This window comes from Salvelinus fontinalis, chromosome 1 (genome assembly GCF_029448725.1).
Source record: "Salvelinus fontinalis isolate EN_2023a chromosome 1, ASM2944872v1, whole genome shotgun sequence".
Classification (NCBI taxonomy): domain Eukaryota; kingdom Metazoa; phylum Chordata; class Actinopteri; order Salmoniformes; family Salmonidae; genus Salvelinus; species Salvelinus fontinalis.
Genome location: NC_074665.1, coordinates 84,316,567 through 84,338,245, shown reverse-complemented (window position 1 = coordinate 84,338,245; position 21,679 = coordinate 84,316,567).

Below are 21,679 nucleotides of genomic sequence, written 5' to 3'. Positions count from 1 at the left end.
GAGGACAGCGCCCCACATCAACATATTTATCACCCAGCACAGGCTTCACAGAATCACAAATAGCGATGAAATAAATCACGTACCTTTGAAGATCTTCCTCTGTTTGCAATCCCAAGGGTCCCAGCTACACACATTTTTTTTTTTGTTTTGTTCGTTAAAATTCTTCTTTATATCCCAAAAAGTCAGTTTAGTTGGTGCCATTGATTTCAGTAATCCACTCATTCAACATGCAGACAAAGGAGTCCAAAAAGCTACCGATAAACTTCATCCCAAAAGGTCAAATGACGTTTCTATTCAAACCTCAGGTACTCTAAAATGTAAATAAACTATAATATGTCACATGGAAAGTAGTATGTTCAATAGGAAAGGAAAATTCGTAAGCGCGCACCTTCCTCCTCGTGCGCCGAAAGACTAATTTACTTCAGGTGGTCCCCTTAAAAAACCTCCAAATACTTGTTTGTTTTTCAAAAAGAAGCCTGAAACCTTGAATAAAGACTGTTGACATCTAGTGGATACCATAGGAATTGCAATTTGGGTGACGGAGATATATAGAAACAATAGGTTTCCATAATTAGAGCCTGGGAGGTGAGAAAAAAATATTCTGGTCGGATTTTCTTCGGATTTTCGCCTGCCATATAAATTCTGTTATAGTCTCAGGCATTATTTTAACAGTTTTCAATGCTACCAGTTATATGCATATCCTGGCTTCTGGGCTTGAGTAACAGGCAGTTTACTTTCGGCACGTCAGTCAGGCAGATATTCAGGAAATTAGACTCTAGCCCTAACAAGCTTAGAAGCTCAAATTGTTTGGGCACAGACTTGGATAGTATAACAGAACTCTGCAGTAGATTGCAACACCGCCCCCTTTGGCAGTTCTATCTTGTTGGAAAATGTTATAGTTATGGATGGATATTTCAGGATTTTTGGTGGCCTTCCTAAGCCAGGATTCAGACACGGCTAGGACTTTCGGGTTGGCGGAGTGTGTTAGTTAAAGCAGTGAATAAAACAAACTTAGGGAGGAGGCTTCTAATGTTAACATACATGAAACCAATGCTTTTGCGGTTGAAGAAGTCAACAAAGGAGAGCGCCTGGGGAATGGGAGTGATGCTGGGAACTGCAGGGCCATGGAGGTCGAATGAATTGTTCGTAGAGCTCCGAGACAGGATTGTGTCAAGGCACATTTTATTTATTTATTTATTCAACCACTATTTTACCAGGTAAGTTGACTGAGAACACATAAACTGGGGTTGGTTAGGTGACTGTGATGATATGAGGGCCAGATTTGGACTTTAGCCAGGACACCAGGGTTAATACCCTTACTCTTACAATAAGTGCCATAGGATCTTTAGTGCCCACAGAAAGTCAGGACACCTGTTTAACGTCCCATCCGAAAGACGAGACCCTACACAGGGCAATGTCCCCAATCACTGCCCTGGGTCATTGGGATATGTTTTTAGACCAGAGGAAAGGGTGCCTCCTACTGGCCCTCCAACACCACTTTCAGCAGTCTCTGGTGGATCCAGGGATATATCCAGGGATCTACCAGGAGCAACCCTGCTTCAGAAGTGAGCCAGCAGTGGGATGCAGGGTTGTATGCTGCTGGCTTTCCCCAGATCTGGGGAAGGGTACCAAAAAAATTCTGCAGCATTGAAGATCCCCATGAACATAGTAGCCTCCATCAGTCATAAATGGAAGACATTTTGAACGACCAAGACTCTTCCTAGAGCTTGCCGTTCGGCCAAACTGAGCAATCGGGGGAGAAGGGCCTTGGTCAGGGAGGTGAGTAAGAACCCAATGGTCACTCTGACAGAGGTCCAGAGTTCCTCTGTGGAGATGGGAATATCTTTCAGAAGGAAAACCATCTCTGCAGCACCCAACCAATAAGGCCTTTATGGTAGCGTGGTCAGATGGAAGCCACTCCTCAGTAAAATGCACATGACAGCCTGCTTGGAGTTTGCCAAAATAAAAACAAGATTCTCTGGTCTGATGAAACCAAGTTTGAACTCTTTGGCCTGAATGCCAAGCGTCTCTTCTGGAGGAAACCTGGCACCATCCCTACTGTGAAGCATGGTGTTGGCAGTGTCATACTGTGGAGATGTTTTTCAGTGACAGGGACTGGGAGACTAGTCAGGATGGAGGCAAAATATGAATGAAGCATATTACAGAGAGATCCTTGATGAAAACCTGCTCCAGAGCGCTCAGGACCTTGGACGAAGGTTCACCTTCCAACAGGACAACGACTCTAAGCACACAGCCAAGACAACGCAGGAGTGCCTTCGGGACAAGTCTCTGATTGTCCTTGAGTGGCCCAGCAGGAGCCCGGACTTAAACACGATCAAACATCTCTGGAGAGACCTGAAAATATAACCTGACAGAGCTTGAAAGGATCTACAGAAAAGAATGGGAGAAACTCCCAAATACAGGTGTTCCAATCTTGTAGCATCATACCTAAGAAGACTCGATGCTGTAATCACTGCCAAAGGTGCTTCAACAAAGTTCTGAGTAAAGGGGCTGAATACTTATGTAAATGTCATATTACAGTTTTTTATTTGTAATATATTGGCAAAAATGTCTAAAAACCTGTTTTAGCTTTGTCATTATGGGGTATTGTGTGTCGTTTGATGATACTTTTTTAAATATATATAAATGTTTGAATAAGGCTGTAATGTAACAAAATGTGAAAAAAGATAAATGGTCTGAATACTTTCCAAAGGCCTGTATATGCTAAATAAAGAACGTTGTACACTCTGTTACTCTATGTTACCCTTTGTTACTCTATGTTACCCTGCATCCCTCTACGTTACTCTATGTTGCTCTAATGTACTCTTTATCACTCTATTTCAGACTTTGTCACTCTATATTACTCTATTTCACTCTGTCACTCAATGTTACTCTATTTCCCTCTATGTTACTCTATGTTACTCTTTGTTACTTCTAATTTAGTGAACCAACGTTTCATCACAAAGTGCATTCCTCAGTGGACCATCTCTAGCGCCGACCTTGCTACTCTATTTCCACAACTCTTTCTAAATGCACTTTGTACTATGTCACAAAGTTGTAATGAAACAATTGGTCAATTGAAATGAAACAGCTGGTAATTTGCTACAGACAGATTTTTCTGTAAGTCTCTAAGGGAAGTGTTATGTTCTGACCATGACACCAGTAATGAATCCTTATCACCACCTGGTCTGTTGCTGCGTTACCATGGCAATGCACAGACATGGCTCAGGGCGTTGGGTCCACTTTTTCTATGTCCATATCTGTGTCTGTGTCAACAAGGACCTCTGCCACCCGAGCTATAGCCTCTTCACCCCGCTACCATCTAGAAGGTGGAGACAGTACAGGTGCATCAAAGATTGGACTGAGAAACAGCTTCTCTCTCCAGGCCATCAGACTATTAAACAGTCACCACTAGCTTCAGTCACTGTTCTAGCCGGCTACCACCTGGTACACTACCCTGCACCTTAGAGACTGCTGCCCTATGTACATAGAGTCATTGAACACTGGTCGCACGAACATGGAATACATACTGATTTACCCACTTTATATGTATATACTGTATTCTAGTCATGACTCATCCTATATAACTACTGCTGTACACACCTTTATATCTATATATACACTACTGTTCAAAAGTTTGGGGTCACTTAGACATTTCCTTGTTTTTGAAGAAAAGTGCATTTTTCGCATTATAATTACATTATTAGCTGGAAACGTCTGATATTTAATGGAATATCTACATAGGCGTACAGATGCCCATTATGAGCAACCATCACTCCTGTGTTCCAATGGCACGCTGGAAACATCATTGGAAAGGAAAAGGCAAAACGCCTTTTCCTTTCAATTAAACATTCTTAGTTTTTCTTAGTTTTATTAAGCAAGTTTAAAAGATTAACGTTTCAGCATTCAAAGTTTGACATTTTGGCCTGTCTGAAGAAGGCCCTTGAAGGCCGAAATGGCAATATTTTAATCTCGAGCGAGTGTTTAGCCTTTTCCTTCCTAATGTCTTTATATTTCTGGATATGTGTGTATTGTTATTTTTCATTGCTAGGTATTACTGCACTGTTGGAGCTAGAAACACATGCATTTAGCTCGACATGTGCCTGCATGAATCTATCTGGACTGCCTTCACACACAGACACGTACAAGGACACAGACACTGACCAACCAAATCAAAGTTTATTTTTCGGGATACATATTTGCATGGTGTTATCCCATGTGTAGCAAAATGTTTGTATTTCTAGCTCCAACAGTGCAATAATAGCCACCGCTTCATTCAATGGTAGTGTCGGGAACATCTGGGTTCAAATAGTATCTTTCAAATACTTGCATTCATCTCCTTGAGCCTGCTTGAAGTGCCAAATGGATGAGGTTTGCCTTTTCGGGGACAATTCTATTGATTTCATAGAACCAGGTAAGGTCACTCAAGTACAGTTTAAGTAGTTGAAGGATTTCAAATAGTATTTAAACCATGTAGATCTGATCTGGAACACATTGTTCTCTACAGTTCATTAGCACTCAGACACATCCTATACATTCAGCTGGGTGGTTCAGGAACTGAGCTGAGTCACTCCAAGGGGCATACCATGAGATACAATAACCCAAATCTGAATGACCACATTAAACTATGAGGGGAAGGAAAGAATAATAGCTGTGATTAATCTTTATTAGTGTCTTTATTAGTATCTTCATTTATTAAAGTGGCAAATGATTTCAAGTCTGTGTATATAGGCAGCAGCCTCTCTGTGCTAGTGGTAGCTATGTAATAGTCTGATGGCTTTGAGATAGAAGCTGTTTTTCAGTCTCTCGGTCCCAGCTTTGATGCACCTGTACTCATCTCGCCTTCTGGATGATAGTGGGGTGAACAGGCAGTGGCTTCGGTGGTTGTCTTTTTGGCCTTCATGTGACATTGGGTGCTGTAGGTGTCCTGGAGGGCAGGTAGTTTGCACGCGGTGATGCGTTTTGCAGACCTCACTACCCTCTGGAGAGCCTTTCGGTTATGGGCGGAGCAGCTGCCGTACCAGGCGGTGATACAGCCCGACAGGATGCTCTCGATTGTGCATCTGTAAAAGTTTGAGTGTTTTTGGTGACAAGACAAATTTCTTCAGCCTCCTGAGGTTGAACTTCAAATTTAAGCAAACTATCCATTTCTCTTTGAATGTATACTATACATTATTTCAAAGATTGTTGACTTGATTTTGTATTCCAGTCATAGAAATAGTATTTCATACTGTGAAGGAGGACTAAATACATAGTGATATGTATTCCGGGCACAACACGCAGGGTTAGAACAAAGCAGAGATATCTCGAAGCGCCTGGCCTCAATTCATATACTTTGGCAAGGAGTTTTTAAAACACCGCAACTAGAACAGTCTCAGAGACCCACACAGTGACACAATACAGTAGATGTAGCTAAAGTCTCAGAGACCCACACAGTGACACATTACAGTAGATGTATCTAAAGTCTCAGAAACCCACACAGTGACACAATACAGTAGATGTAGCTAAAGTCACAGAAACCCACACAGTGAAACAATACAGTAGATCAGGGGTGTCAAACTCATTCCACGGAGGGCCTAGTGTCTGCAGGTTTTTGTTTTTTCCTTTCAATAAAGCCCTAGACAACCAGGTGTGGGGAGTTCCTAACTAATTAGTGATGTTAATTCATCAATCAAGTACAAGGGAGGAGCGAAAACCCGCAGACACTCGGCCCCCCGTGGAATGAGTTTGACACCTGTGCAGTAGATGTAGCTGAAGTCACAGAAACCCACACAGTGACACAATACAGTAGATGTATCTAAAGTCTCAGAAACCAACACAGTGACACAATACAGTAGATGTAGCTAAAGTCTCAGAAACCAACACAGTGACACAATACAGTAGATGTAGCTAAAGTCTCAGAAACCCACACAGTGACACAATACAGTAGATTTAGCTAAAGTCTCAGAAACCAACACAGTGACACAATACAGTAGATGTAGCTAAAGTCTCAGAAACCAACACAGTGACACAATACAGTAGATGTAGCTAAAGTCTCAGAAACCCACACAGTGACACAATACAGTAGATGTAGCTAAAGTCTCAGAAATCAACACAGTGACACAATACAGTAGATGTATCTAAAGTCTCAGAAACCCACACAGTGACACAATACAGTAGATGTAGCTAAAGTCTCAGAAACCCACACAGTGACACAATACAGTAGATGTAGCTAAAGTGATGAATATGAATATGTATGAACTTTCCAATTTGTAAGTCGCTCTGGATAAGAGCGTCTGCTAAATGACTTAAATGTAAATGTAAAGTCTCAGAGACCCACACAGTGAAACAATACAGTAGAAGTATCTAAAGTCTCAGAGACCCACACAGTGACCCAATACAGTAGATGTAGCTAAAGTCTCAGAAACCAACACAGTGACCCAATACAGTAGATGTCGCTAAAGTCTCAGAAACCAACACAGTGACACAATACAGTAGATGTCGCTAAAGTCTCAGAAACCCACACAGTGACACAATACAGTAGATGTAGCTAAAGTCTCAGAAACCAACACAGTGACACAATACAGTAGATGTAGCTAAAGTGATGAATATGAATATGTATGAACTTTCCAATTTGTAAGTCGCTCTGGATAAGAGCGTCTGCTAAATGACTTAAATGTAAATGTAAAGTCTCAGAAACCCACACAGTGACACAATACAGTAGATGTAGCTAAAGTCAAAGAAACCCACACAGTGACACATTACAGTAGATGTAGCTAAAGTCAAAGAAACCCACACAGTGACACATTACAGTAGATGTAGCTAAAGTCAAAGAAACCCACACAGTGACACATTACAGTAGATGTAGCTAAAGTCAAAGAAACCCACACAGTGACCCAATACAGTAGATGTAGCTAAAGTCAAAGAAACCCACACAGTGACACAATACAGTAGATGTAGCTAAAGTCAAAGAAACCCACACAGTGACACAATACAGTAGATTTGGCTAAAGTCTCAGAGACCCACCCAGTGACACTATACAGTAGATGTAGCTAAAGTCTCAGAGACCCACACAGTGACACAATGCAGTAGATGTAGCTAAAGTCTCAGAGACCCACACAGTGACACAATACAGTAGATGTAGCTGAAGTCTCAGAAACCCACACAGTGACACAATACAGTAGATGTAGCTGAAGTCACAGAGACCCACACAGTGACACAATACAGTAGATGTAGCTAAAGTCTCAGAAACCCACACAGTGAAACAATACAGTAGATCAGGGGTGTCAAACTCATTCCACGGAGGGCCTAGTGTCTGCAGGTTTTTGTTTTTTCCTTTCAATAAAGCCCTAGACAACCAGGTGTGGGGAGTTCCTAACTAATTAGTGATGTTAATTCATCAATCAAGTACAAGGGAGGAGCGAAAACCCGCAGACACTCGGCCCCCCGTGGAATGAGTTTGACACCTGTGCAGTAGATGTATCTAAAGTCTCAGAAACCAACACAGTGACACAATACAGTAGATGTAGCTAAAGTCTCAGAAACCAACACAGTGACACAATACAGTAGATGTAGCTAAAGTCTCAGAAACCAACACAGTGACACAATACAGTAGATGTAGCTGAAGTCACAATAATAAGGCATTTATTCTTTCTAGGAGCGTCTGGACTCCATTCATTCTCTTGGGCAATGATTTTCTCAACAGCGCAACTGAAACAGTCAGAGATTCACACAGAAACAAACAGCACTTTTACAATAATAAGGCATTTGCTTTTCAATAAAACCCCATTTATAGCCCTGATATGCTGACAGGAGTGATGTGGAATAAAAGACAGAAAACATTGATCTGGTGGATATTAAATATTGATTTGAACATTTTCTGATGTATGCTGGAGACAGAGAGTGCATTACACTAAGCAAAAGGAGCATATTTAATGTGGTGAACAGTGATATTACCCTCGGGCACATATCAATCAATGGCCATCATCATCATTATGATCATAACCTTATATCCAGCTTCGTCTAGTTGAGGATAATGAAAATGTAGAAAGTTATTGAATTAATAATCAGACTACTAGATAAAACAGGTCTAGACTTATTAGAAATATTGTAATATTTAGCAGACGCTTGGAAAAGTATGCGTATGTAGCAATGTAATGCTGTTTCCCTAGGAACATACATCTCTACACATGCAGCACTGTGTAGCAGAAGGTATCATGAATGTCCGTCCATTGCTTCTTACAGCTACAGTGCTGTTCCATCAGTCAACATTGTCTAACTATTCCACCGCTGTTCTTTTACAGTTTCAATGCGCTGAAGATCTCGATTATGCTAATAAAAAACTATACTGATTGAAACTATAAATACAACGTGTAACAATTTGAAAGATTTTACTGAGTTACAGTTCATATAAGGAAATCAGTCAATTGAAATGAATGAATTAGGCATTAATCTATGGATTTCACATAACTGGGCAGGGGTGCAGCCATGGGTGGGCCTGGGAGGGCATAGGCCCACCCACTTGACAGCCAGGCCCACTCACTGGGGAACCAGGCCCAGCCAATCAGAATGACTTTTCCCCCACAAAAGGGGTTTATGATAGACAGAAATAGTCCTCAGCACTCCCCACCACTACCCTCAGCTGATCATGCAGGTGAAGAAGACGGATTTGGAGGTCTTGGACTGGAGTGGTTACACGTGGTTTGTGGTTGTGAGGCCCTTGGACCTACCGCCAAATTCTCTAAAATGACATTGCAAGCAGATTAAGTAGAGAAATTAACTTTCAAATTATCTGACAACAGCTCTGGTGGACATTCCTGCAGTCAGCATGCCATTTGCAAGCTCCCCTAAAACTTGAGACATCTGTGGCTTAGCATCATGTGACAAACTGCAAATTTTAAAGGGTGCACCTGTGTAATGATCATGCTGTCTAATCAGCTTATTGATATGCCACACCTGTCAGGTGGATGGATTATTTTGGCAAAGGATAAAATACAAAATTTGAGAGAAATAAGCTTTTTGTGCGTGTGGAACATTTCTGTGAAATTTGATTTCAGCTCATGAAACAACACTTAACATGTTGAGTTGATATTTTTGTTCAGTTTATCTGCGGCCCTCCAGGACCAGGGTTGCCTGATTTACACTAACATTACAGATCTCTATTGGAGTTGCATCATTCCCTTTTCACAGTATCCAATAGGTGTCAGAGATCACATTTCAACAGAAAGTAATCAGAGTAGTCTGAAGACAACTGCATGTCTGCTTCTGTTTGTATTTTTGTTCAGTGTAATTCACAGAATACAGCTGTTTGAGATGAGGGTGATACGTATGTTTTCTTTCAAAACGCAAAAGTTACAGAGAGTGTGGAACTAAGTGTGATATAAAATGGCTTGTCACTTAAAGCTAGGTCCTGCTCTTCACCTCAGACATCTCTTTCTGGCTACATGGACAAAATGTCTAACTAGTTACAACCTTTTAACTTGCATTTCTTTGTTACCTTCCATTTACAGCAAGATGCATTCCAGTTCAGGCACGCATGGTGTACAGTAGAGTAAAGCATCTGCTTAATGGAATATATAGTATAATTAGAGACAGATGGAAATGTATTGGGGGGAGTGGCTGGTCCAACTCAAGGTGTCATAAAAAAATATAATTCTCCCCCCAATGTAAAAAACATTTTCACATGACCCTCGGCTAAATTAAACATAATCCCCCCTCAAAGAATGAACTCAAAATAATATTTACGTTTAATGTGGATGTCGACTTTTCCACTTCAGCATGCTTTTGTGGCACAGTCGATGCCACGCAGGGCTACGGGCCAGAAGGTTGAGGGTTCGCTGACCATCACAGAAGATCTCACTCTCTCTCTGGTTGATTCATTACACTACAATCAGAGCAGGCTACATACAATCAGCTAGGGGAAAATCAGATTTTCAACATTTTGATGCCATATTTATAATTATATAAAATATATGCAACACATTTTCCACCAACAGGTTTCTGTGCCAATGCACCGCACAACAAATAAACAAAACATACTTAATTCGGGCACTTCCATATCATGTTTTGCATTTTCAACACCAAAATGAATAAAAAAATACATCCATCCCTACCTTGTAGGCTTACCCAGTATCGAAGGCTTGACAATCTCAGAATGTCATCAAAGTATTTGGTGTTCTATAACATATGTCCCTTTGCATTCATCAATTGGCCACTGCACCGTTTGAAGTGATTGATTGATTTTAATTGTCAGTTAAAAAAAAGGCATAATGTACACAAAGATTTGTTTAAATTGACCGGGATTGCACAATAAAGTCTGGGACTTATTTCCATTGTGGACCCTATTTTTTTTTACATGATTTTACATATAGTCACCTAGATACAGACACATTACAGAGATAGAGAGAAATGCTCAACCTCCAGATGAGTGTGAGGGGGAGTTTAAGCACAATTCTTACAAGCTTGTTTGGCTGGTAGCTTGTTCTTCAGATGTTTGGGGCTGCTGGTGGACCATGATGTGCAGCATAATCAAAGTGACACTGGACTAGCGCACTTGCCAGAGTCTTTAGATTTCCTTCCAATTGCCGACTGATTTTCAAGTGAATATTCTAAAACAATGTGCTATTTCAGAGTATTCTTTAGGCCAATTTGGCGCTGGACAACATGACAGGGAAGATTTTCAGTTACCGGACATTTGAGACATTTTACAGACATATATATGCATTCTGATCCTGGCACAGCTGGCACAGCCAGTGCCATCTATAAAGTGTCATTTACGTGTCCTTATAAACAGCCTATAACAAATTACAAAAACTCTATTTCTGAAAACCTCTATTGATGAAAATCCTGTCACTTTGCAGTAGCCTTGCACTTGTTAAAATGAATGATATTTTAAACCTGACTTACATTTAAAGCAGATACAACCACTGCCATTGGACAATAGAACTCACAGGGCTGAGCTTGATTGATGCAGGTTTGCATCATATAGGCTTATGCAACTGCATTTAAACATTTATGTAATCAGTATTGTGCTGTTTGATTAATTTCAGTTAATCATTTTGGATTGAACGTCAAGGTAGCCTAGTCAGCCAGCTAGCAGAAGTTTGAGTATAGCCTAAACCAAATTTAATCAACTTCACATTTTCTCATAACACAAATAAATGGGATATAAATAGGCTCCATAGCATTACCACTGTATTTACCCTGGCCAGGGAAAGAAGGGACAGTAACGCGGTTCTTATTAAAATGATCTTGTTTTCTTCCCATACTTCCTATATACTAAATAAATACCGGAGGACAGCGGATCGGTGCACGCTTTGCTAGTGCTTTGTGTCTGGCCTGAGCAACCTGTGATTTCCGTGAATCTGATTGGTCAAGACACAGAACAGAACGCACGGAACCTGCAGCACTCCGACATAAAGGACAGATAGTCTTACTTAAAGCGCGAGATGACAAATCGAATCTCACCAGTCATATAGCTCAAATCCAAGTCATGAGTCAAGTCAAAGTAGAGTGGCAAGCAATGTTCCCTCTATGCTGCGTGCGCGCTCCAGCGCGCTGTAACCCCGAGACTGACAGGCAGCTCCGCTGGGACTGCAACACAGAAGAAATATTAGCCCACATAGAGAAGCACGAGATTGAACGACACTCAACTTTCTAGAGCAGCGGACACGTCCATATCCAAGGCATTCCTAGTGGATGGCCAAACATTTCTGTAAAAAAATGTATGCCTTGTGTTCCTATTATTTGTCTCGGGCTTTTGCCTGCAATTTTTCCATCCTGGCGGCCCAGAGAGCAAATCAAGGACACTATAGGTTTACCGCTGGCCAATCTGATGGCTCAGATTACTGTGTCTGCATTACCATACCGGCATTAAAGAAAGCTACAGCAAAGTTGATACTGTGAGATTTCAAAATACTAGAGAGAGACTGTCAAAGAATACAGTCAACACTTTGTATTCAACACTTTTATAAGCCATAAGTTGTTTCTATTTTCACTCAACGCTACAACAAGCAGTGCAGCAGTAATGAATGAGTAGGGAAGTGTATCTATATGCTTGCGTTGTTGTTATTATTAACGGCTTGGGTCTTCTTTAATAGAGAGGAATATTTCACTTTCTCTGTTCATGGGAATAATTTGAATTTGTGCATGTGCCTGGAGTTTCCGCATCAGCTGGAAGATGGTGTCCCTTTTTGGTCAGTGGAGGGAAGAGAGAGCAGAGGGATGTTGAGAGGCTGACCCTCAGTCTGATGCAGGACCATCAGATGCAGGAACCATCAGCCCAGTAAAATAAAAAGGAAATTATTTAAATGTGTGCTCACTCAGCTGTGCCTCACAAGTAATAAAACAACGGATCTATTACCGGTGTGATCATATAGCCTACCTCAAATTTTGAAATATATATTTTTTTAAATGGGCCGAACAACATTTGAACCAAAGCCAGTATGTGGTGATAATGTATTGGGCCTAAAGCCTACTGCACAAACCTCATTGCTACTCTACGGCTTTTAATTGGTTAGTGTTGAATAGGCTTGTGTTTTTTTCAGTCATGTTTACTCAGATAACGTTGGTGATCACTGTTCTAGAGTTTTCCCTGTAACACATTCAACATTTCCCTTTACAGGGGCAATTGTGATCGAATTAATTCAATATTAGCCACTTTTAATGCAATACACTGAAACAAACTATGCAAGAGATTTTGTTGTAGGCAGAACGCATCGGAGTAGGAATCTATTGCATTGAAACTCACCACTCAGCCTGTACTCTAAACAGACCAGTGCTGCATAAACAACCAGAGCGGAAGTAGGCCTATATGCAAATAGACCATTGCCATATCGATCTGTTCCTTTTACTTTGAACTGGACTGTGTTCACAGAATGAGCAGTCATGAGTAGATGCGCTTGTTTTGAGATCAAAACATTTTGTTCATATCCTTTGCTACAATAGTTAGTGAGTTATTAGCCCAGTTATAGATCATTTGTAATCAGCAATGGGGGAGTGATTGCTTCCTACAAAACTTGTGCATTTCTAGACAGCTTTGAAAAGCGAGTCATGTAAAGAGCTTTTTTTTTGTCTTAAAGGAGTAGTGTTCTATTTTGAGACAGCTAAGTAGTCAATAGGCAGAGAGTAGAATCATATGTCTGATTCTCTGTAATAATGGTATGGGAATAATAATACATTTTATTTTGTAAAGTGGTTTCTTGCATCAAACAACACAACAACATTTTCAGTCACCTTGTCTGAAGGTGGATAAACAGGTTTTTTTTTCGGGATAGGGGGCAGTATTCGGAAGTTTTGGTGACTGAGGTGCTCAAAGTAAACTGCCTGTTACTGAGGCTCAGAAGCTAGGATATGCATATCATTGGCAGTATTGGATAGAAAACACTCTAAAGTAAAACTGTTAAAATACTGTCTGTGAGTATAACAGAACTGATATGGCAGGCAAAAACCAGAGGAGGATCCATCCGGATTTTTTTTAAATGGCTGTCTATGGGAAAATCAAAGGAATACCTCCCAGATTGCAGTTCCTAGGGCTTCCACTAGATGTCAACAGCCTTTAGAAAGAGTTTCGGGCTTGTTTTTTGAAAAATGAGCTAAAATGTGTAGTTTTTCTAGGTGGCTCCCATTTTGACTGTGGTATTGTGGTGCGCGTGGATGAGGGCACACTTCGTGATTTATCTCCGGTAATGAACATGTTATTCTCCGTCTTAAAATGTATTATTTATTTACATATTAGGGTACCTAAGGATTGATTAGAAACGTTGTTTGGTTTGTTTGGACAAAGTTTATTGGTAACTTTTGGTGTTTTTTTGTATGCATTTTGAACGAGGGAAACCGGTGGATTAATGAATCAAGCGCGCCAACTAAACTGACTTTTTTTGGATATAAAGAAGGACTTTATCGAACAAAACAACCATTTCTTATGTAGCTGGGACCCTTGGGATTGCAAACAGAGGAAGATCTTCACAGGTAAGTGATTTATTTTATCGCTATTTCAGAAAAGGTGTGCCCTCATCCATGCTTTCGCCGTAAAGCCGTTTTGAAATCTGACAAAGCGACTGGATTAATGTTTAGCCCTGCATGATTTTTTTCAAAAATCTCATGGAATTAAAAAAATTGAGGGTGGCAAGTGTTTTTTCTTTATGACAAGTCAACTGTCAAGTCACAAATTTTGTTCAGGTTCAGGCTTCCTCCAGAGACGAAAACAGAGACAGACAGTTGCAATGATCTACCACTACTTACTGACTTCATCGTAAACCTACATACAGGACTTCCCAACAGGATGTGTCCTTCTTCCTCAGCATTACTTCCCGATGTCTACAGTACCTTCCGTCTGCTTCCAAAAGAAGCATTACAGCAGTCACTCAGCCAGTCCCTGAGTATACAGTAATAGCACAACAGAAGGGATTGAATGCATTATTAACCATACATTAAATCCCATGCTGTGTAACACTTGCTACAAAATACCCCAAAATGCAGACTACTAAATCATACAGTATTGTCAATTGGCCAAAACGGTTTTCATGTGTTTTTATTATAATTATGTCAACATTATCATACTGTACATCGGTCCATGTACAGAGAATAGATCTGCAAGAGGGGTAACATCACTCCATAAGAAGTAGGAGTAGGATCCCCATGACGTGGCTCTACCAGGGGTCGGGACGGAGGAGAGAAAGTGGCAAAAATTTGATTGATGCAGAGAAGGAGAATTACATGAGCGTGTCGAATTAAAGGAACGTGTGGTACAGCAAGCTCAGACAGAGAGGGAGGAGAGAGAGATACGGGGAGAGAGAGAGAAAGAGAGGGAGTAGAAAGCGAGAGAGGGTAAGGGTAATGCAGAGGGAGAGAGAGTTACTGGGAGGGGGTGTCAGGTTTTGGCCAGGACTGTTCAGGTTTTGGTCACTAGATGTCCCCATTGCACCTTTTTTGTACCTTTTGTTTTTCCTTGCTCTAATTATTGTTTGCACCTGTGTGTCGTTCCCTTGTTAGTATTTAAACCCTGTGTGTTCCTCAGTTCCTTGCTCAGTGTTTGTATGTTAGCACCCAGCCCCAGCCCAAGCCTTGTTCTGAACATATGATTCTCTTATTGGATTTTCCAGAGGTTCTCTGGTTTAGTTCTTGTGTATTTTTTTTGAGTAGTCTTTTGAGGTTTGTTTTTCCCTGCTGTTTTTACCACTTTGGAGTTTCTTTGTATTTTGGAGGATATCCATTTTGTGCTTCTTGGCTTTATGTTTGGACATTGTGGATTTAGATTCTTTGCCTGAAGATTTTGTTCTTTAATTAAACCACCATCTCTAGTACTGCTGTGTCTGCCTCATCTTCTGGGTTCTGACGATTATTAGTGACTGTTTCTCGCACCGGGTCCTGACAGAAACACTGAGCCATTATAATGAACCCAGAGGCAGCCAGTACCCAGGATTTTTTTCCCATCCTGTCCCACCACGAGGGGACTGTCCAACGCCACGAAGCTGCTCTGGTTCAGCAAGAGGCCTTAATGGCTAGACATTCTCAACTTCTGTCAGAGATGCTGACTTCCATAAAGCAGATTTCTGATCGACTTTCCCCGGCAACCGCTTCTGCTCCAGTTCATCAGATTCAAGTCCCCCTGGCAGTTAACTCCCTGGCTGAACCTCGTCTGCCGCCTCCCCAACGGTTCTCAGGTGATCCGAGTGTTTGTAAGGGGTTTTTCACCCAATGTTCTCTCTCCTTTGAGCTACAACCATCGTCCTTTCCCACCGACCGGTCCAAGATAGCATATATCATCACCCTGCTGTCGGAAAAAGCCCTAGCCTGGGCTACTGCTGTGTGGGATGCCCAAAGTCCCTGCTGTGCCAGCTACTCTACCTTTGCTGAAGAATTCAAGCGAGTGTTTCAAGGTCCTACCAATGGCCCTGACTCAGCCAAACAGCTCCTGACTCTCTGCCAAGGTCGGCGCAGCGTGACGGACTATGCCATCCAGTTCCGCACTGTGGCAGCAGCAAGTGGCTGGAACGACGAGGCGCTCACAGTGTGTTTTTTGAAGGGTCTTTCTGACACCATCCAAGATGAACTGGCCACTCGGGAAACCACCGGACAACCTCGAGTCCCTTATCAAGTTGGCTTCGCGCATAGACCAGCGTCTGAGAGAGAACTCAACCGTAGACCTCTCACCCTAGCTCCTATCGGTTCCAGCTCCGAGTCTCCAACTTTATCGCGCTGGCTCCACCAGAACCCATGCAGGTTGGACGCATCTCCCAGGCTGAGAGAGACCGCCGGATGAGGGAGCGATGCTGTCTATATTGCGGCAAACCGGGCCATTTCCGCTCCACGTGTCCCGGGCTCCAGGGAAACGCACTCTCCCGTGCAGGCCTGGGAGGACTGTAACGGGAAACATAACCTCCTCCCATCCATCCAACTCCCGCCTGCTCATTCCAGTTACCCTTTCCTGGGACGACCACGAGTTTCCTCTTCAAGCCTTGGTAGACTCTGGAGCCGCAGGTAACATCATGGATGGGGTCTGGGCGAAGGAGAATGGCGTTCCTTCTGAACCTCTAAGTGACCCCATAAGGGTTACTACGTTGGATAGAAGCCCTTTGGGATCTGGACTTGTCACTCGTGCCACTACCCCCTTGCGACTTTCAGTTTCCCAACACCAGGAGGTGATGAACTTTCCTCTGATCTCCTGTTCCGAGTTCCCTCTCGTCCTTGGTTACCCCTGGCTTCACAGCCATAACCCTCACATCGACTGGTCTGTGGGCACTATCAAGCAGTGGGGTCCTACGTGCCAAGCCACTTGTATCTTCCCGAGTTCCCCTCCCGAGTCTCTAGAATCCATCGACCTGTCCCGAGTTCCCGAGTGTTACCATGAACTCAAACCGGTATTTAGCAAACAGAGGGCCACCAAACTACCACCCCATAGACCTTACGATTGCACCATCGACCTGTTTCCATGGACCTGCCCTCCCAGGGGTCGGATCTTTTCCCTTTCTCCTCCCGAACGAGCTGCTATGGATACCTACATCAAGGACGCTCTGGCAGCAGGCCTCATGCGTCCATCTACCTCACCGGCGGGAGCAGGGTTTTTCTTTGTGGCCAAGAAAGACGGTGGATTACGACCTTGCATCGACTACCGGGGACTCAATGCCATAACCGTCCGTAACCGCTACCCGCTACCCCTTATGGCCACAGCCTTTGAGCTGCTCCAGGAAGCAGTTGTCTTCACTAAGCTTGACCTGCGGAACGCATACCATCTTGTGCGGATCAAACCCGGGGACGAGTGGAAGACCGCTTTCAACACGCCTACTGGTCACTACGAATACTCGGTGATGCCCTTCGGCCTGACCAACGCCCCAGCTGTGTTCCAAGCGCTCATAAACGATGTGCTTAGGGATATGCTTAACATCTTCGTGTTTGTTTACTTGGATGACATCCTCATCTTTTCGAGCTCCCTTCAAGAACACACTAAGCATGTCAGACAAGTGCTCAAACGCCTCCTAGACAGCCATTTGTACGTTAAGCCGGAAAAGTGTGAATTCCATTCCTCTCGAGTACAATTCCTGGGATTTATAGTAGAACCCGGTCGAGTCCAGATGGACCCCAAGAAGGTAGGGGCGGTAGCGGATTGGCCCACCCCCAAGTCCGTTAAGGAAGTTCAGCGTTTCCTGGGCTTCACCAACTTTTACCGCAAGTTCATCAAGAACTTCAGCTCGGTGGCAGCCCCTCTCTCAGCTGTAACCAAGGGTGGCAACACAAGGTTTCTGTGGGGAAGAGAAGCTGAGACGGCCTTCCAAGGACTCAAGCAGCGCATCCTCTCTGCTCCCATCCTGACACTACCAACGGCGGATGAACCTTTTGTAGTGGAGGTAGACGCATCAGAGGTTGGTGTTGGAGCTGTCCTGTCTCAGAGGGGTGAAGACAAGAAGCTTCATCCTTGCGCCTTCTTCTGTCACCGGCTTACCCCGGCCGAGAGGAATTACGATGTGGGGGATCGTGAACTCCTAGCGGTTAAGATGGCATTGAAGGAATGGAGACACTGGCTCGAGGGGGCTTCTCAACCGTTTCAAGTGCTTACGGACCACAAAAATCTGGAGTATATCCAGCAGGCAAAGCGGTTGAACTCCAGACAAGCTCGATGGTCTCTTTTCTTCAGCCGATTTCAGTTTATCCTCACCTATAGACCCGGGTCGAAGAATCTCAAACCGGACGCCTTGTAACGAATCTACTCTCTTGCCATTCGAGAAGATACTGACATGACTGTCCTTCCTGCCGCTAAGATCGTGGCTCCGATCTCGTGGCAAGTGGAGGATACCGTGAAACAAGCTCAAGCCATCGAACCGGGCCCTGGAGGAGGTCCTGCCAATCGGTTGTTTGTTCCCAGGGCAGCAAGGTCCCAAGTCCTTCTGTGGGGGCACTCCTCTCGCCTCACCTGTCACCCGGGCGTAGGTCGCACCTTGGAGTTCATCCAGCGTAAGTTCTGGTGGCCCACCATAAAAGAAGACGTTGCTACTTTCGTCAAGGCCTGTTCCGTGTGTTGCCAGGGCAAATCTTCTCACCTCCGCCCTCAAGGACTCCTTCACCCTTTATCTATTCCCCACCGACCCTGGTCCCATATCTCGTTGGACTTTATTACTGGCCTTCCTCTGTCCCATGGTAATACTACGATCCTAGTCATCATCGACAGGTTTTCTAAGGCGGCCAGGTTTGTTCCCTTGACCAAATTACCTTCTGCCAAGGAAACTGCTGAGTTGGTGATTAACCATGTGTTCCGAGTCTTTGGCATTCCGCAAGATATGGTTTCCGACAGAGGTCCCCAGTTCGCCTCAAGGTTTTGGAAGGCCTTCTGCCAACTCATAGGGGCCACGGCCAGTTTATCTTCAGGGTACCATCCAGAGTCCAACGGCCAAACTGAGAGGATGAATCAGGAGCTGGAAACCACCCTCAGATGTATGGTTTCCAACAACCCGTTCACATGGTCATCCTTCATTGTTTGGGCCGAGTACGCGCACAACACCTTGTGCTCCTCCTCCACTGGTATATCCCCGCATGAGTGTCAGTTTGGCTATGCTCCTCTATTGTTCCCGGACCAGGAGGCAGAAGTCAGAGTGCCTTCAGCCTCGAGGTTCATCAGACGCTGTCGGCTAACGTGGAAGAAGGCACGTCTTAATCTTCTGCGTTCCTCACAGCAGTACCAACGACAAGCCAACAGACGTCGCCGTCCCGGTCCTACCCTGTACCCCGGCCAGAGAGTATGGCTCTCAACAAAGAACTTACCGCTACGGGTGGAGTCTCGCAAGCTGTCCCAGAGATTCATCGGTCCCTTTAAGTTTGCCAGGAGAGTCAATCCCGTTACTTTTCGCCTGCACTTACCCAGATCCCTTAAGATCAATCCAACATTTCACATTTCTTTATTAAAACCTGTTGTTTTTTCTCCCCTTATCCCAGCAGGCAGACCTCCCCCTCCGCCCCGTGTCATCGGTGGCCAGTCGGCTTATACCGTCCACCGGATACTGGATTCCCGCCGGGTCCAGCGGTCCTGGCAGTATCTGGTGGACTGGGAAGGCTACGGTCCCGAGGAGCGCTCCTGGGTTCCTGCCAAGGACATACTGGACCCTGACCTCATTCGTCAGTTCAGGACCCTCCACCCTGAGAAGGCTGGTAGGAACGTCAGGAGCCGTTCCTAGGAGGGGGATTCTGTCAGGTTTTGGCCAGGACTGTTCAGGTTTTGGTCACTAGATGTCCCCATTGCACCTTTTTTGTACCTTTTGTTTTTCCTTGCTCTAATTATTGTTTGCACCTGTGTGTCGTTCCCTTGTTAGTATTTAAACCCTGTGTGTTCCTCAGTTCCTTGCTCAGTGTTTGTATGTTAGCACCCAGCCCCAGCCCAAGCCTTGTTCTGAACATATGATTCTCTTATTGGATTTTCCAGAGGTTCTCTGGTTTAGTTCTTGTGTATTTTTTTCAGTAGTCTTTTGAGGTTTGTTTTTCCCTGCTGTTTTTACCACTTTGGAGTTTCTTTGTATTTTGGAGGATATCCATTTTGTGCTTCTTGGCTTTATGTTTGGACATTGTGGATTTAGATTCTTTGCCTGAAGATTTTGTTCTTTAATTAAACCACCATCTCTAGTACTGCTGTGTCTGCCTCATCTTCTGGGTTCTGACGATTATTAGTGACTGTTTCTCGCACCGGGTCCTGACAGGGGGAGAGAGAGAATACAGGGAAGCAGTAGAGAGAGAGAGAGAGAGAGGGAGCGGGAGAGATACAGGGAGAGGGAGAGAACGATACAGGAGGGGCAGATGGAGGGAGTAGAGAGGGAGCGAACGAAAGCGAGAGAATGAGAGAGAGAGAGCGAGAGAAAGAGGGAGAGATACAGGAAAGGGGAGAGAGAGGGATACAGGGAGGGATAGAGACATATAGAGGGAGGGGGAAAGAGAGCGAGAGAGAGGGAGAGGGAGAGATACAGGAAAGGGGAGCGAGAGGGATACAGGGAGGGGTAGAGACATATAGAGGGAGGGGGAGAGAGAGCGAGAGAAAGGGAGAGAGAGAGGGGGAGAGATACAGGGATACAGGGCAGATAGCGAGGGAGGGAGGAAGGACGAGAGAGCCTCAGTGAAAGAAAATGACAGCGCATGAGAGAGAAAAAGACGGAGAAGAGAAGAGAGAAGCATGGATAAACAAGTTACTAAAAATACTTCCTTCCTCCACCTCGTCCTCTCACAGACCATAAAATATGTACCCTAGTTTAATAAATCTGTCAGCTCCCTTTCGCCTATTTAACGTTATTCAAAATGTCCTTTGTCAATTCATCTCTCATTCTTTATACAGAGAGGCATCTTTGGTCCACGTTTCATTGTCAGTAGTCTTCTCATCGTCAGTCTGCTATTGCCCTTATCGTCTTTCATTTTGCAACATATGTCCCTCACTCCCCTCTCCTTCCGTCCTCATCCTTTCCTACCTCTCTATGAAGTTCCCTCAAATCAGTGAGTCAATTCGTTCATAGCTTTATTGATCCCTGCCAGGTTGACATTGTGGTATCTTCATGGGTTGCATGTTCTGAGACAGCTAGGTCTCAGATGTTCTGTATCTGATTCAGGATCTGCAGGGAATCTGCTTCCTTCTGGGATGTTTACCTTCTTCACAGGAGTAGATTCAAATATTTTTGGTCATGTCATCTTATCTGTTCAAATAATCTTGCCATCTTAATGGCTAAGGGGGGTATAATGTTGCTGTTGGCATGCACAACAATTCCACACATTTATTAGTTATGTGTTGTATTGTGTGTTCTCTTAATTTCATTATGGAACCATGTTAGTGTAGGAAACTGCTAATTTAGCTAGCCTTTTAGTGAGACAGGAAGGAGTGGAGGATTTGTCAGTTATACTGGTGCATTTCAATGCATGATTCTGTGTGGTTGTTTTCAAATAACATAACAGGAACAAACATGTATTCCATATGAATGCAATATGTACAGTCCAATAACTAGGGGTGCTTGTCCATACCATAAGGTCATACTTTATTAGTCAGAAAGTGTTACTGAAAGCTCTATACGACATGCTTTGCTCTCACTGTGCTTCTGCTAAGAGTTACATTTGACATTATCCTGTCTCCATAACAAGCTCCATCTCTATACCCTCCAGAGGGCAGAACGAGGCAAGGCCAGCATAGAGGCATCATCTCCTTAGCCTTGAAATATATTCCCTTTGTGTTCTCTATGCAGGAGAA